Here is an 18,815-nt window from a genome sequence, read left to right on the forward strand (position 1 = left end):
AGGTCTGCAATCTGTGGTATGAAAATGGCCTTCTAAAACACAGAAAAATTATTTAATTCAAGTGTAATGTTCTAGGGGAAATCAGCTTTACAAACTCTCTCTCTCACATTCTCATAGTAATGACATGCAGGTAACAGATAATGAGAGAATTACTAAAACAGAGGAATGTTACTGACATAATTTTAGTCCATTAAACTGATCCAAATACATACTTTCAAATACAGTGATAACCAATTTTCTATGAGAACTGGGTAAATCTTTCTGTTCTATGAGAATATCCTAGGTGGAAGTTTCTTATTTAGGGGTGCCATTCATACATATTACCTCAGTGTTCTCACTCTAAAGGTATGTACAGGTTGACTAAAAGTTACTGAGTGAAATGATCATGAAGAAATAGATCCAGACATTATTTGAGCAATATTGCACTTGCAGTCCTGCGGTTACAATGCATACCAGCACGGCTGTGATTCGCCGCAGGCACAAGCCTGCTACGTAAATGCAATGTTGCTTTTATACAATAGTTCTATAAACAAGAAATTAATATTGAGTAAGTGACATTTCGGACACAATATGGTTAAATATTCTGCTTATTTTTGCTCGGCTAGTGGAAATAGACCCCGAAGAAGCCACATTCACTCACTGTACAGACCGCTGGCTACATTTGTACAATCTCATTAAAGGTGCTTCAGGTAAAATTGGTATCCCTTCTTCCTTTTCATCTTCATCTGACGAGCTTTCATATTTTCAATCAAAAGTTTTATTTCTGAAAAGTATCATTTGCCATGTCTGATGATAATGTCCCTAACATTTTAGGTGGGAAACACAGACGAATGGAATGATACAAACAGTGAAATGTCCCAGTGGCGTTATAGGAAATATAGGCACTCTTGGAATGCCGCTTGACCAATCAAATTTGTGGACCGGAACTAACTGTTGTATAAGGTATTTTAAACCTACCCAAGCTTTAATGGGGGGGGGGGGGACCACTTTTCTCTTCACTTTTGCTCCAGTTAAATCGGGTCCCTGTCTCCCTGTCAATCACAGCAACACTAGCTAATCGTGGGTATCTGTGAGCTCATGCATGCAGAAAAGGTTAGTTAACACTTTTTCAAAAGTACATTCACGTCAGCAACTGCACAAAGTTTTATCAGTAAGCTCCCAGAGTTACCATCCATGATTGGATCACCCTCTGATCCTGAAGAACTCGACCAGGCAACTGAATGCTTAGAGTCAATGTTCTGCTACAAGCTAGATAAGGTAGCTTCACTTAAAAGAACAATAATTAAAGAGAAAAAGCTAGCACCCTGGTATAACGATCACACACGCACCTTAAAACAGACCACTCGAAAATTAGAATGTAAATGGTGTCAAACTCAATTGGTAGTATTTCAAACAGCATGGAAGGAGAGCCTCCTGAGCTATAGAATAGCTCTTAGTGCTGCTAGATCAATGTATCTCTCAACCCTAATTGAAGATAACAAAAATAATCCTAGATTCTTATTTAATACTATAGCAAAATTGACTAGGAATAAAACCACAGTAGAAACATACACACAATCATTATATAGCAGTGATGACTTCTTTCAATGGTAAAATTGAAAATATCAGGCTATTAATTTAAAACCTAAAATTCAGACTATTAATTTAAAACCAGACAGTTTTATAACTAACCCTGTAGATAATAATATATCAGATCAATGATTGGAATGTTTTACTCCCCTTCCAGAGGCCGAACTAATTTCATTAACTTCCTCTTCAAAATCATCAACCTGTATACTGCATCCCTTACCTATGTGTTTTCTCAAAAAGATAATTCCATAATAATCAAACCTCTTCTAAAAATAATCAATTCTTCCCTTAGCACTGGTTATGTACCTAAACCTTTTAAACTAGCAGTTATCAATCCCCTGATCAAAAAACCTGACCTCAACCCCTGTCAATTGGCCAATATCAAATCTCCACTTTATCTCCAAGACCCTAGAAAATGTTGTAGCACAGCAGTTATGCTCATACCTACATAGAAATAACATTCATGAAATGTATCAGTCAAGATTTAGGCCTCATCATAGCACAGAGACAGCACTGATTAAAGTGGTAAATGACCTACTACTGGCCTCTGATCAGGGTTGTCTCCTTGCTTGTGTTGCTTGACCTCAGTGCAGCTTTTGATACCAATGATCATGATGTTCTCCTCGATAGACTAGAAAATGTTGTAGGCATTAAGGGACCGTCCCTCTTCTGGCTCAGGTCTTATTTGACTGATTCGACTATCAGTTTGTAGATGATGAAAAATGGTGCAAATGGTGACTTCTCTATGCATACTAAGGTAAAATCTGGTGTTCCACTAGGATCTGTTTTAGGCCCACTGCTATTTTCTTTATACATGCTACCTCTGGGCAAAATTATTCGTAACCATGGTATTAGCTTCCACTGTTATGTTGATGACACACAGTTGTATGTTTCTGCAAAGCCAGATGACACATCAGCTTAATAAAGTTGAGGAATGTGCAAAGGACATTAGACACTCTATGCTTATTAACTTTCTTTTATTTAATTCTGACAAGACAGAAGTACTTGTACTAGGACCACATCAGAAATAAACTTTGTGATAACATCATAACTCTGGATGGCCTTTCTGTTTCATCATGTGCAGCAGTAAAAGACCTTGGTGTGATTATTGACTCCAGTCTTTCATTTGATGCTCATGTAGATAATATTACTAGGATAGCTTTCATTCATCTCAGAAGTATTGCTAAGATAAGAAATATAATATCACTACATGATGCAGAAAAATTAGTTCATACTTTTGTTACCTCACGGTTGGATTATTGCAATGCCTTGCTGTCTGGATGATCCATTAGATCCAACTGGAGAAACAAGCTCCAGTTAGTCCAGAATGCAGCAGCGAGAGTCCTTACTAGAACCAGAAGATATGACCACATCACCACAATCTTATCCACACTGCACTGGCTCCCAATCAAATTTCATACTGATTATAAAATAAATCTATTGACCTGTAAAGCACTGAATGGTCTTGCTCTGCAGTACCTGAGCATACTTTTGGTCTTTTATTATCTGCCATGCCTACTTTAATCAAAAGGTGCAGGTTATTTGTTGGTACCTTGAATAGTGAAGGCTACAGCAGGGGGTAAAGCTTTCTTTTACAAATCCCTGAGACACAGTCTCACTGTTTCAGTCTAGGCTGAAAACATATTTGTTTAGTCAAGTCTTTTGTGAATAGTTTTCTTCTTAGGTAAAGGAGCAGGTCTGGAGGGTTCACACGCATAGAGTGTTGTGGAGAACTGGGATGTTTGGATGCTGTCGCCCCTCCACTTTCACACTTTTACTCCGGGTTTTTGACGGTGGAGTGGCTGGCCGCTTTATGTCTCAGGGCACCCTCGTGTCTATGTTAACTTCTGGCTCTCCCTTTCAGTTATGCTGTTGCAGGTAGTCTTGCTGGAGTCCCTGCTTGCACTCTGAACACAAAGTACATTGTCCTTAACCATTACAGGACAAATGCTTATCTAACAATCTCTCTCACTCTGTCTCTCTCTTTCCCTCTATCGAGCTACATATGCTACTCCTGAGATACCAGTGATCCTGACCCCTTCTGCTCTCCGGACCTGCCTGATCCATCCTGATGCCCTACTTCTGGTTCTCATCAGTTCAGATCGCTCACTGGGACAGCCTGAAGATCATTGGGATTGCTGGGGATGGTGCCACTTGGGGGCCATGGAGATGGCTTGGGGATCGAATATGGGGAGTTGTACTGTGATGGCTTGAGACTGCAATTGCTGGGGTGGCTTTGGGGCTGCGGTTGCCATTAGCAGTTTTGTACTCAGGTGTCCATCAGTGGACAGTGGATAGGTTCAACAAACCGGACTTCATGTGAAAACCTTAATGAATTTACTGGTTGCACAATTGCACTATTTGTCCATGTAGTTTATAGGATTTATTTATAGTTGCACTATCTGCTATCACCCAGATGAGGATGGGTTCCCTTTTGAGTCTGGTTCCTCTCAAGGTTTCTTCCTCATATCATCTCAGGGAGTTTTTCCTTGCCATCATCGCCTCTGGCTTGCTCATTAGGGATAAATTCACATATTTACAATTTATTTTGATTTAATTTAATTTGAATGTATTTATTTCTGTAAAGCTGTGACAATGTCCATTGCTAAAAGCGCTATACAAATAAAATTGAATTGAAATTTAATTTTCACTGAATGTGTTACATATTACTAGCTGGTGGGTGGGAATTGGCATTTAGATTGGTTGATAAAAGCATACTGTTATATGGCTGTGTAGAATTTTGTGCAACTTTTGCATGGTGCTTTCAACAATCACACATGAAACGAGAGGTAAATGAAAAAAACTAAACAAATTATGAGTTGCATACATAAATTGTTTCTACAACATGTTCAAGAGACAATTTCAAGCTCATGTCTGATCATTTATTTGTATGCTTTCTGACAAATATTTATACTTTGATGGCAATAATATAGCAATTAAGGCTGGTGTGGACATGATAGCAGGCCTGAGCCTGCTGCACCAAGGTTCTGTCAGCACTCACAGTGCTCACCTTGGTGAGTCTGACTGGCAGACTTAGAGTCTGGAGACTGCTTGCCTGTTAATTTCAATAGGGGTGTGACTTTTGTTGCACTTCCTGAAATCAATTATTTCTTTTTGTTCTTTTTTGACATTCAGGGCCAATTCTTTTCTTGGCACCACACTGATAGCAACGTTTACCTCATAATGTAGGCACTTTCATCACTGTTACTTATTAAGCCAATCACAGTCATATGTGTACAGAGAACCAGATGTCCAGGCTGACGCACAAAATAAAAAGCCCAAGAAACTCTTTGAGGCTCATGCAGCTAGTGTCTGAATCTCTTGGAATCCAAGGACTGCCACCAGCTCTTTGCCTACTGCCTTGGTTATTAAACATCTGTGAGACACAGCCCTTGTCTCGATGAGCCTGACTGGAGGACTTAGAGCCGGGTTCTGACTCTGTCCTGACCGATTCTGAACTACTGATCCTGAACTATTTAGGCTGCTAACCGCAAACGTTCCTTGGCCAGTACGTTTGGATAGTATGTTGGCTAATATGTTGGCATAAACAGATCAGCCTGAAACACATACCCCCTGAGGACTGGGGCTGGAGTCAAGATTTCCTAACTCATTCTCTCCACGGGGCTGTGTTGTTTTTACAATATAGATAAAATAAAAATAAATTGAAGCTCATTAGTTATGACTGAAGTGTTACTGTATTGACCTTCAGTAGTTAATGATGATGTGGAATAGCATTGTAAAGTGAAACACATGGAAACCCATTAGTAATTACAGAAGTGTTACTGTGTTGCTCTTCAGTAGTTAATGATGATGTGGAACAGTATAACAAATGGCAATTCACTACTAATTTTTATTATTAAAAACATTTTACAAACAAATTTGAAAGTATATTACTGGAGAATTTGTTACTAATTGCTACATTACAGCCATGCACTTTTGTTACTTTTGTCCATTTCTCTCTTTAGACCTTGACTTGTTAAATTCAAAACAATAATCCCACCCTGTGCTCCTCTAAGGAGACCTATAATAACTCAAATATTTATATTGTAGACACTGAAGTGGTGGAACAGATTGAGGTATATTAGGTAGTGACTCTCCAGGAGCAAGGTAATATGCAACATCTTCTGACCAAACAAAATAAACAACATCATACTATATCAAAGGTTGCAGCTTTGTCCAGGAGATCCAGCAATGCTGTCTGAGGTGGTTGGGCCATGTCCTAAGGATGCCAGCTGAGAGGATTCCAAAGAAGGCAGTTTGTTGGACACCACCAGGGAAGCACATGCCAAGCTGCCCTAAAACAACATGGTGGAGAACTGTGAAAAGAACAGAAGAACAGACATGAAACATGTGTTTTTGACTCCAGCTCTTTCGTGTGCATGTGCACCAATAGGATGTCCGTCACATAGTCACGAAAAATGAACTTTATCCCACAAGAATGTCAATCCTTCTGCTCTCCATTGGATGAATCCAATCCATCCAATCCTTCTGCTCTCCGGACGTGCCTGATCTAGCCTGATGCCCTATTCTGGTTGGAGTTCTCATCACTTGGAAACCATTCTCTGCTGCTGAGGATAGACCCATATGGACAGCCTAAAGATACATGAGATTACTGTGGATGGTACCACTTAGAAACCATGAAGATGGCATTGGACTGCAATTGCTATAATAGCTTTAGGACTACATGACACATCCAGTTGACACATCCAGTCTTCACTATATTTAAATGAAGATTATTCCTATCCATTTAAATAGCCTACCTTGGACCCGAGCACAGTTGGGTACAACAACCAATCTGTATCGAGAATGTCACTGACAGTAATAAGTGTTATATCTTTAATAAAAGCTGTATACAGCATAAAGAATTATATAAATAAATAAAGGCACAGTGGTACTATCACAGCACAAAAAATACTGTTTTGGTACAATTTATAAGTTAATGTCGTGTGGTCTTACATACTGTCCTGGAGCACCATGGTCCTGGAGAGTCCTTGTTTCGCTTCACTGTGTACTGTACTAGCTGTATATGGTTGAAATGACAATAAAGCCACTTGATTTGACTAATAACCTGATAAAATAACAAATGTGGCACAAGATAGAAGGTCCATAAGTACTTGGACAGTGACACAATTTTTGTAATTTTGCTTCTGTACACCACTTTACTGAAGACAAAACTGAAGGCTGAAAGACCTACAAACAAGCAGCAAAAGGCGGCTGCAATAAAGGCTTGGCAAAGCATCTCAAGGGAGGAAACTCGGTATTTGGTGATGTCCATAGGTTTCAGACTTCAGGCATTTGACTACATCCAAGTATTAAAAATAATGCTTATATTTATAATTATGTTAGTTTGCCCAGTTATTTTGAGCCTGTAAAAATAGAGGGACTATGTAAAAAATGGCTGTAATTCCTAAGCGGTTAATGCAATATTTTTGTTAAACCCCTAAGAAAGCCATTTACCTCCAAGTAATAAAAAAGGATTTACCTCCAAGTAATAAAAATAATCCTAATATTTATGATTATATTAGTTTGTCCCATTACTTTTGAGCCTGTGAAAATGGAGGAACTCTGTAAAAAATGGCTGTAATTCCTAAACGGTTAATGCAATATTTTTGTTAAACCCCTTGAATTAAAGCTGAAAGTCTATGCTTCAGTCACATCTTGACTGCTTCATTTCAAATCCACTGTGGTGGTGTACAGAGGCAAAATTACCAAAACTGTGTCACTGTCCCAATATTTATGACCCTGACTGTATTTTTTAAAGGTTATATGAAATGGTTAACCACACACAAATCACCTGGTGTAGGATCAGGGTTTTGAGAAGAGCAAAAAAGACCTAAATGTTGATAACTACTTTGCAACTATTTTTTTTATTTTTATTTGTGCTATGTGCATGAGTTTCCTTCACATTAGAACATTTATTTAAAAAGTATATAAAAGAATGCAGGTCTTTTTTTTTTCAATTTAAAAGATGGAAGAATGTCAGCGTAATCATATACTACAGCCCTAGCTAAAAGAAATGCTAAGTTGACAGATTATTGGTGGAAAGAAAATGGGCTTTTATGTGTGCGCATTTTCAAAGGGTTATTTGTGGAATTATTAGTAGTTGAGGTGGACAGAAATTTACCTTTACCTTGATTTGGATATTCACCAAAATACATAACATTAAAATCCAGAATATGCTAGGAGTTGTTCATATTGGTTTGTTGAAGTTCAATAAAGGGCACTATTTTAATACATTTCATTGCACTTATTTAATTTACCCTGTCTACTGCAAGAACACTAATTTCTTATATTAACTTTGTGCTACTAACATTGACATTTTTCTGGGCTTTATTGGTCAACCATCCTTAAATATGATGCACAGTATTTCTGGGAGTCTTCTCTGTTGTGGGGCTGCTAAGTCCCCTTCTATGAGGCTTCCATCAGAAGAAATGGAATTTGCAGGAGTTTGCAACATCACAAATTCTTCAGTGGGTAATATTTAGGCCTATTATGTACTATGTGCAGCTATTAATAACTGTTGTGTATTGGGTATTTCTCCAACTTATATTGTTGCAACAATAAATCAAATGGAGAGGAAGATGCAGAATGATACAAAAATAGCCCCAACATGTAATGACACCTACTGCCTGCTATAAGGGACAATTAATACATGACATACTCCTCCCCTCTTAATGAACAGGTGCTGCTTTTGACACACACTATTGAAAGGCACTGTAACAAGACTAAACCCTATATGTAAATAAACAATTAAGCAAAATATGTTATCAAAGCAATAACAAGGATCTAATGTTCCAATGGACATTTTTTTAGTCGTAAACTAAGGGAGTGAGGGTAGACTGCCCCAAACCCGGGTTTATTCTGACACATTCTTGTGGGTATGTCTCTATCATAAACTCAAACATTTTGGAAGCCGCCATTCTCTGCTAGGATTGCAGTGAGTGTCCCCTTCCACCAATACTGTTAGGCCAGCAGATGACACAGGAGTAGCGGGTAGTGTTGGCATGGTTGCAGCAGAGGGCAGCTTTGAGCAATCTGTATCTTGGACAGGTGACATGTCTGTTGTAACTGTAGGCTGGTTAGGCCTCTCCTGCTGTGGGAGCTCAGGGGAAACCACAGGAGAAAACTCTACTCCTTGTAATAGCTGGTCTGTATGCCTTCTCCAAACAACATCCTCAGCAGTCTGTACTGCGTAAGACACTGGGACTATCTACGTAATAACCATTGTGGGAACCCATTTCGGCCCACTTCTGTAATTACATGCCAGCACACGATCTCCAGATCGAAAGACCGTATCTTTTGCTCTTTCTCTGCATCTCTTCAGTTGAGCTTGCTGCTGATGAAGCACAAGAGTCTTTGTCCTAGGTGGTGTTAGAAGATCCAGGCTCATGTGCAACTGCCTTTTTATGAGAAGTGTTGCAGGAGAAGCTTGTATTGTTGCATGTGGCACATTTCTATAAAACAGCAGAAAATTGTTCAGGGACTGATGGAGTGAGCCCTGTCCCTGTGAAGCTTTGGGGGCATGCTTCATGCTCTGCACAAATCTCTCTGCTAACCCAAGTACTCCATGTACACGAAGGAACTTCTCAAATTCTTGAGAAATTAACTGATGACCATTGTCACTTACAAGCTGTTCAGGAAAGGTAAATCGACTGAACATTTTCTCAATGGCTTTCTCAGTTGTACCAGATCTCATTATAACCACTTCTGGCCACTTAATATGAACATCAACAGCCACCAGAAACATTTTCTCCTCAAAAGGGCCAGCAAAATCTATTTGAACGCATTGCCAAGCCTCTTCTGGCCAGTCTGACGGATGAAGTGGGGCAAGCTGCGGCATGTTACAGACCTTCCGACATGAAGAGCATGACTTTGCTGTATTTTCAATCTGCCCATCAAGTCCTGGCCACCAGAAGTAGCTTCTGGCAAGCTCTTTCCACAATGGCCTGAGTGTAGCTGTTGCAACATGCTTTTTCTAAGTGGTGGCAGAATTAATACTCTCTGTCCCTATAGAATTTGTCTTGCTTGAACAGAGAGGTCATTTTGCCTTGAGAGATATGGCTTCAGTTCAGAGATATCCTCTGCATTTCATCCACTAACCACGACATCCATCAGCTTAGACAGCACTGTGTCATTTCTTGTGTGCTGTCGCACTTGTACTGTAGTAGGCACTTCTTCCTCCTGCCAAAGGTAAAAGATGTCTGCTTGCTTCTGCTTAGCATGAGTCATCGGTAATGGTAGTGTAACATCCACTTAGTGTAACTGTAGCTAGCTAATTGTGTGACAATGAGCCTTTAAGACGCTTCCCTTTCATGTTGTGTGTGTATGTGCACTGTTACTTGAGGGTAATTATGAGAGGTATCCTGGACTGTATACAAATGCCTGATGAGCCCTTGCCCACTTTTGTCACTCAAATACTGAGAGAATTTGGTAAACTGAAAAACCCTCCCCCTCAACAGGAGAAAGTAGACCTCATATGTAAGCATGTGCTAGAGAAATACAGAGTCGCACTTTATAGCATGCCTATATCAGTCATGGACTTCCTCTTGCATGCATTTTGCATTATAGACTCATAAATGTGAATACAGGGGAAGACGCTGGAGTCTTTCATATTGTGAACTTACAGCCCATCTCTACCTGGGATGTACTGAGCCACGGGCAAGGACTGAGTGTTTTGCTCCAGGAGCACCAGAGGACAGTTTAATGAGTGATGAAAAATTAAATGAAAGTAAAAGTATGTGAGTAGACCTGAAATGAAAGTATAAGTATGTGTAAGTATATAGAGCATGGAATGTTATGTGTTTTCTATGTTTATAGTGTTTCCTTCTTTCTTTAAGGTGTGTTAAAAAAAAAAAAAAAATTTATTGTCTTGTATTGTCTGGGTACTTGTTATTATAGTTCCTCCCCAACGGAGTTTTTGGACTGGTGGTATTCTTAGGCTGTGACCTAATGAACCAGTATCAGAATGTATTTATTGAGAGACTTCAAAGCACTTCTGTAAGTAGCTCTGGATATAAATATAAATGTTAACCTGTTATTTCTTCTAACGTTCTACATGTATGAGGTTGTTAAATTTAGTGTTGTTACTCAGTTGTGCAGCGCTGAGGACAGCCTTTTCTTCCTGGGGGAATCTGTAATGGTCAATCAGTGTAACTGTAGCTAGCTAATTGTGTTGTAATGTCCCTTTAAGCCACTTCCCTTTTTTTACTTTGTGTGTTGTGTGCATGTGTGCTGTGTTGTGTGCATGTGTTCTGTTATGGCTTTTCCCCATGCTCGGACATTTCACCCTTATTTTCAGTCTCTGGGCAACTGTAAAACACTCAGTCAAGCATTACAGTAGCCTGGAGAGATCATCAACTTTTGCATGTAACTCATACTTCTGGTACTTTATGTCATATGTATGAGCAGATAACAACAAAGCCCACGTTTGCATCCGACTGGCAGCTAATGAGGACTGTGATCTGTTAGAAGGGTGAATTTCTTTCCAAACACATACTGGTGGAATTTGTGAACACCAAATATGATACTGATGGCTTCTTGCTCTATTTTTGGCATAGTGACTCTCTGCTTTGTTGCGTGTGCATGTCACAAATGCAATTGGTTTCAGTTCTCCATTGGGGATGTTATGGGAAATAACAGCCCCCACACCATAGGGAGAAGCATTACATTCTAGCAGCAATGCAGGGAAGGACCAAAATGCATTAGAGCTTCAGATATCAGCAATACAGTCTTTGTTTGAGCAAATATTTTGGTACATTGATCTGTCCATTTCCAGTCTTTATCTTGGCACAACAGCTGGTGCAATGGCTTTAGAATGGTTGTGAGGTTTGGAATAAATCTTCCATAATAATTCAGCAACCCTAGATATGATATGCATTGGCTCATGTTCTGAGGTGCTGGCACCTCCATGATTGCCTTGACCTTGGATAGAGCCTTGTGTAAACCCCGGGAGTCAATCACATGTCCAAGGATTCCACCAATGGCTGGAAGAACTCCCACTTGGATTTACAGACTCTGAGTCCATATTCCTTCAGTTGCTGTAGTGTGGCATACTAACCATAAGTCTTTCCAGTGATGAGAATGTCATCCAAATAACACTGGACTCCTAATAGGCCACTCAATATTTGATCCATTGCCCACCGGAAAAGAGCTGGGGAAGTTACCCCATTCGGTAGCCGACGGTACCTGTATAGGCCTTTGTGACTGACTGTTGTGAGCAACTCCCTAGATTTTTTTGTCTACATGCATTTGGAGATAAGCTTGACTCCGATTAATTTTACTAAACATTTGCCCTCCTGCTAGCTGAGTGAACAAATCATCAATGTGGCATAGTGGGTAGTGCTTCCCTTCCAAAACAGGGATGAGATTTACTTGAAATCCCTATAAATCCTAATGAAGCCATCTTTTTCTATAATGGGAACAATGAGTGTAGCTTAGGAATTTTAGTTTGGTACCTGGCCTAATGTTCAGGTTAACTGTTATGTTTTTCATGCTTCCTAGGTCATCTTTAAACACTTCAGTATGGTTATCTAGAACTGCAATTAGTTGCAGTTCTCCTTTTGACATCAGGTGGAACGCCAGTGAGTCCAGTGTAATTTCAACTTAGCTGCTTGTCTGTTCAGCTGGATAGTGACACTGACAACAACTCTCACTGGAACAGGTTCGCCAGTATACAGTATGTCTTCAGGGATACTGGATGGATTCAGTGGGAGGTGATGCAGTGCCTTTTTGTAGACACTGACAGACACAATAGAGACTGCTGCACCTGAGTTAATTTCCATGTGTACAGGCTGCCCTTTGAGTAAGGGCAACATCTAGTATCCCCCTAAACCACCATTAATGGTCAGTATGTTCAACCCTACCTCATCTTCTGAACTGTCACACTCAACGCTATGGCTGCTCTGACTCTGCTGCACCTTATGCACATTCGTTTTGTTTTGGAACACACAATGCTTTGTGTTTTTAGTAGTCCCTCTCCTACTTTTACATGCACATTCAATGTGGCCATTTTTGCCACATTTTCAAAGTCAAAGCAAAGTGATACAGCTTGTACAGTACACAGTGAAATGAAACAATGTTCTGTGGGATAATCTGTGTAGTGCAACTATCAGTTAATGTAGTCATAATGGCTTAGCCCAGGTGGGGGAGTGCTGGGTGTGATCATTGACCGTATCACCTTGCAGATTGCACGGCTGCTTTTGTCTTGCCTTTTTGATTGCTTTTATCAACATGAGGGCTTTATCTAGTTTCATGCGCTCTGACAGACATATATCAGCTATGACTTTACTGTCCCTAATGTGTTCATTGTGCAATGGTCCATATTTGCAGTGTTCTGCCAGTGAATACAATGTTGAGCAGGTTTTCCCCTTAACGCGCAGCTCCCGAAGCGCAAAACAAGTTCGGGAGGGGGTCCTGGACACCCAGACCAGATGTCGCTTAGTAGTACAAAGTCTATATGAGCACCATCCCTCACGGGGCTGGAATGAGGACGTGTGATGTCCTCTCTCTTGTACAAATGCGGGCTGATCTCTTCCGTACCACTGAGGGATGGTGCTATGTCCCAGGATGAGATTGAGCGCAGAGCGACGGCCACCGCGCAGTCAGACACTCTCTGCGAAGTTGGAGGGGGGAGCAATGTCCTCTGTGGAGCAAGAAGTGGGAGCGACACACGGCACGAAGCAGAGAAAAGGAGTGACATCTTCAGCAGAGCATGAAGGCAGAGCGATGTCCTCAGCAGAGCAGGATAGTGGAGTGATGTCCTCAGCTGAGCAGGATGGTAGAGCGACATCCTCAGCTGAGCAAGGGAGCATAGCGATGCTCTCAGTGAAGTAGGAAGGCGGAGTGACTTCTGAAGTGACACCAGGCATAGTGATGTCCGCAGAGAAGTAGGGATATGGAGTGACATCAGTGGCAAGGCCGTGACCTGCAATGATGTCCTCAGCAGAGCAGGGAAGCGGAGCGACATCCTCAACGAAGTCAAGCCCAGGAGTGACGTCCTCAACACAGCAGAGAGGCAGAGCGACGTCCTCAACGGAGTCAGGCTGCTGAGTGACGTCCTCAGCAGGGCAAGGAGGTAGAGTGACATCCTCTACGGAGCTAGGCAGCAGGACTAGCAGAGCCAGGAGGCCGAGTAACCAATGCGGGGCAGGGAGGGTGGGAGATGGTTCCAACCCGGTTGAAATCCCCCTTCCCGATATACTTCCTGAGGGAGTACATCATGTTGAGCCAATCCTAAATGTCTTTAATCAGTGATCCTTTCCCCTCTTGCTCCCACCTCAGTCTATTCTTCTCCAAAAAGGCCTCCTGGACCCTAAAAAAATCTGCTGCTCCCAGATTTTTATGGATTTTATGTTCTGTCAGGGTGGAAGCAGGGTGGAAGCAGATGCAAATGCAGTCTCAAATGGAAAATTTAATTTAAATCAAAAACAAAACACAAACAAGAACTCATGGCAGGGCACCAGGACTAGGAAACATAAACATGAAACAATAAACATGAGACTAGAAGCATAATGTGACAAAGAAGACAAGTGCAAGACAACCAGTGCAGTGCAAAACTGATTTGTATACTAGTGCTAATTAATCAAAACATGAAACAGATGAAACCAGACATGTGATCTTGTGCAGTGGCTGATAGGAATCACAATCTCTAGATCTTTCCGGTCTATCCATGATAAATATAGATAATATTACTAAGATAGCCTTCTTTCATCTCAGAAATATTGCAAAGATGAGAAATAAAAGGTCACTACATGATGCACAAAAATGGGTGCTACTCTTGAGCAAAGCCCAGCTTGTGGCCCAACATGTGCTGGTCACAATCTTGTTGGAGGACTCTTGCCAGAATAGAGCAATCCTGCAATGCGTCAGCCGCACCACCGAACAAGAACATCAGCGTTTACACTGACTGAGTTTGGCACTGAGTGTAAGCACATAGCTACCTATTCTGAATTTAGACAACTAGCTATGATAATACCACTGGCACTATATTAACATTAATAAGCCACTATAAATTAAATACAACTAAATAAACTATTTTATACTGCTACATGTGTCTTTAGGTATAGGTACAATTAACAGGATCATGTTAAGAGTGCCTAATGGACTAAATGAGATTGCTATTGCTTTTAATGTCTGCCATTTACACTCAGCATTTTCCAAATATATTTCCATAGCGTTAGCATTCTTACAAACTTTTTAATGTTGAACAGTACCACTGGATTCACACATTGTCCTTTTACCATATTTAAATAATATTGACCTGATAACTCTATCCAGTCACGTATTTAGGGAAAACTATTACGTAATCACGCTATAATTTACTGTAGATTCCATGCTAGGCCTGAGGTTAATGGCAGCCATGTTTGTTGTGGCATTTGCTGTTTGCTTCTCTTCACAAAACTTAAATTTTGATTTCATGGGGACTTTAAAGTTGACTTTAAATAAAAAAGTTGACTTCTTTTTTAACTGACTCTATTTAAAGTTGACACTTTTATTTAAAGTTGACTTTTTTAAAGCTGACTTTTTATTTAAAGTTGACTTCTTATTTAAAATTGACTCGTTTTATTTAAAATTTGACTTCATCGTTTTTTAAAATTTATCTTTTTTTGGGTGCCTTGCACTTCTGGGCCACCGTAGTTCTCCCCATTTGAATTATAAGCCCAAAGGTCTTGGATGTTATGCTGGAAATTTGGTTTTAGGGACCTTCACAGGGCAAAAACCAAATTTTATATGTGCAGGACCTGAGAGCAAAACTCCACACACTAGGGCAAATGAAACAGAAAAATTTGCTACAGGCTCAGGAATGTCAATCCCATCTGTATAACAGGGATACTCAGCTAAGCGAGTTTGCCCCGGGAGATTGAGTACTTGTGCATCAAACCCAGTGTGTGTGCGTGTCAGAAGACTCGCGAGACAGGTGGATTTTCAGTGGAGCTTTGGTACTCACTTTTTTCAATGTGCTTTCAAAAACTCATATAATACCAAAAGAAATGCAACCCAAAAGGGTTATCATCAGCTAATGGTTTTCGCCTTGTTCAAGTTCAAGTTCAAAGTTCAAGCTCATGCTCCATACGTGTGTGTTGTGTGCCGACTCCCTCTGTCACTCTGTCTGTCTCACAGCATTCACTTAAAGAATAAAAAGGCACACATAAGTAGGCTGGCGGTAAAAACACACAGGTGAGAATCATCATGCATTATTTGCCAGTTCAACCTGCCTTCTCTCCAAGCCTCAGCTGATGCTCAATCACTGCCACAGAGTGTTATTACTCATGTCAAGCTCCAATAATTGCAAAGTGGCAAGGGCCTGTTGAAGTCACACAGAGAGTCAGGGATGTCTGGCCATTAGACTGTGGGTGATAACCTGAAGACAGACTGATGTTAATACTCATACTCATTTGCAGAATACATGCCATACCTGGGAGGTGAACTGAACACCCCTAACCGAGACCTCCTTGAAAAGCACTGGTGGTTTTCATAGCTGTAGGGAGGATGGGAAAAGGGATAAGACAACATGCTTTGGAGAAGTGGGCAATGTTCATGGTTGTATTACCTTGGTAGGTCAATGATGAAGTTGAGTGCGATATGTGACCAGGATTGTTGAGTTATCGGGTGGGGCTCTAGGAGTTCATTGGGTAGTTGGTGGGAGGTCCGGGACTGTACACATACAGAAAATACATGTTTTTCCAACAGAATTGGCTTTCTACCAACCTTTGTGTTCTGTTGATTCCAGGGTGTCCTGAGCTGAGGAGTTTGTGCACCCACTGCAGCACCTGCTCTTTTATAGACAGAGGCACATATACTTTCCTTGGGGGACACTCTAGCAGTGATGGTTCTTCCTTCTGGTCCCTCTGGACCACCTCCATGATTTCCCAGCATACAGGACCTACAAAGCAAGACTTGGGGAGGATAGATTCAGGTTCTCTATTGACCGGATTGCTTTCAAAGACTAGAGAGTGCATCTGCCTAACCCATTCTTAGAACCAGGTCTGTATATCAGTGTAAAATTAAACTTAGTGAATAATGGCTCCAGAGTGGCACAACAGAAAAGCAATTTTGAACCTCAGTGACGCAACAGCAATCCATGGCCGGAGACCAAGAGAGCCAAATTGGCTGTGCTCTCAGGGTGGCAGGGATGGCATACAATCACAGCAAAACTAGCTAATCAAGCCAGGCGTCTGTGAGTTAACGCATGTGGGAGTGGGTGAACAGCACGTTCCTCCAAGTGTGTTACTTGTTACACTGCCCCATGATGCAGCATGAGCAGCAGTTTGAAAAAATGAGGCTGCCTCATTCATGTGTCTCGGAGGAAGTGCATGATAGCCTTCACCTTCCCAGATGTTGTATGATAGGGGAGACCTAAGTGGTGGGTGGGAGCTGGCTAAGCCAAATATAGGGAGAAAAACCCCATAGGGCCCACCTGGCTTTGGCGAGGGATCAGTCTCTTTGTGGACTTCACATATTCCAGGTGTTTATCTGTGAGAATGAGGAATGGGAACTTAGCTCCTTCTAGCCAATGCCTCCACTTTTCTAGGACAGCTTTTATAGTGAGCAGTTCTAGGTTGCCCACATCGTAATTCCTCCTGGCTGGAGTCAGCTTCCTAGAAAAGAATGCACATAGGTAGAATTTTGCTGGGTTACATTGATGTTGGGACAGCATTGCTCCCACCCCACTCTTGGAGGCACTATGAACTGATGTTCTGGGTCAGGATGGTGAAGTATGCCGGCTGTCATAAAATGTTTCAGAGTATTGAAGGTTTGTTCCGACTCTGGTCCCCAACTGATGGTTGTTGGTTTTCCCTTTAGAAGAGAGGTTAAGAGAGAAAGTCTGGAAGTCTGAGGGAGCATTTGGCCCTACTGGTGGCCCTGCTGGTGAGGAATGCCTTTCATTCATCTCCCTCTCTGATACGGATGAGGTTATAGGTGATATGCAATTCAAGTTTTTTGAAGATCTTGGTTCCTTTTACCTGTTCTATTGATCAGTGGGACCAGTGTAAGGCACTAATACTTTACGGTGACTGCATTCAAACCTCTATAATCAATATTCTGGAAAGAATAAGAATATTTATGACCATTAGTGGATGTTAAGCTTGCCTGGAGGTTCATGGCCCAATCCCACAGGTGGTGAGGTGGTAGCTGAGAGGCTTTAACTTTGCAGAAGACCCTGGCAAGATCAGTATAGGTTTCAGGAATTTCTATTTTACTTAATGTTTCTGGGCTATCTATGTGAGTAGAATGACAAGGCAAAAAGTGTCAATTAGTGTGGCACATTTGGCTCCAAGCAATGAGTTCACCTGTTTTCCAGGAGATTTTGGGGTCATAGATAGCCAAGGCAAACCAAGGACAATGGGGTGAGGAGATTTAGTGATCATGAAAGATAACATTTCATTAATAGATTAGAGAGATTCATTGTCATTCTTACCATACACAAGTATACAGTAGAAAGAAATAGCATTCGCCAAGGCCTTGGTGAAACATCACAGATGTCACATACAGTAGTGTATACAATCAGCAACATAGAGTACAAAAAAAATTAAGGGAGACAAAGTGGCAGTGCACAATAGTACAATAAATAAAATAATGGGCACAAAACAATAAATATAAACAATGTGCACAATACAACGAATGCAACACAATGGTGCAGTGTGTGGTGAGTAGGGTATTATCTTCACTTTCAGCACAGAAGTCCCCGAGTTATAGATATAAATTGACTCTTGTGGTGTAACTGAAAAGTTGGGGAGTGCACAGTGACATTTCTGAGTATGTGTGAGTATCTGTGAGTTAGGTTTTTAAGGTGATTAGTGGTTAAAGTGGCTAGTGCATGATGGGGTTGTGTAACATGACAACTGAAAGAGACATTTAAAATTTGAGGAGGGCACCCTCTGGCGGTCTGGCATAGAATTGTCTGGGCTGGATGTGACACTGATAATAAGGTATATACTGTATATATCATGTGCCTTATTGTTTATATACCAATTTTGTAAAATGACAGCTTTATAACTAACAATTCTATATAAATAATAAAATATTCTCATATTTATTAAAATATAGTTTCATTGTAAATATAAACTATTTCTTACATATTTTAATTTTACCATTGCTATTTTTAAACAGTAAAATTTACAGACAATTTTTAAAGTGTTGTTTATTTGCAATTTTGTTACCGAATGTTACAGTAATTTGCTTTAAAATGTTTCATAAAAACACCTAAACATATTCATGCATACATTCATGTATTTATTTACATGCAT

This window comes from Pangasianodon hypophthalmus, chromosome 7 (assembly GCF_027358585.1).
Source record: "Pangasianodon hypophthalmus isolate fPanHyp1 chromosome 7, fPanHyp1.pri, whole genome shotgun sequence".
In the NCBI taxonomy this organism is placed as follows: domain Eukaryota; kingdom Metazoa; phylum Chordata; class Actinopteri; order Siluriformes; family Pangasiidae; genus Pangasianodon; species Pangasianodon hypophthalmus.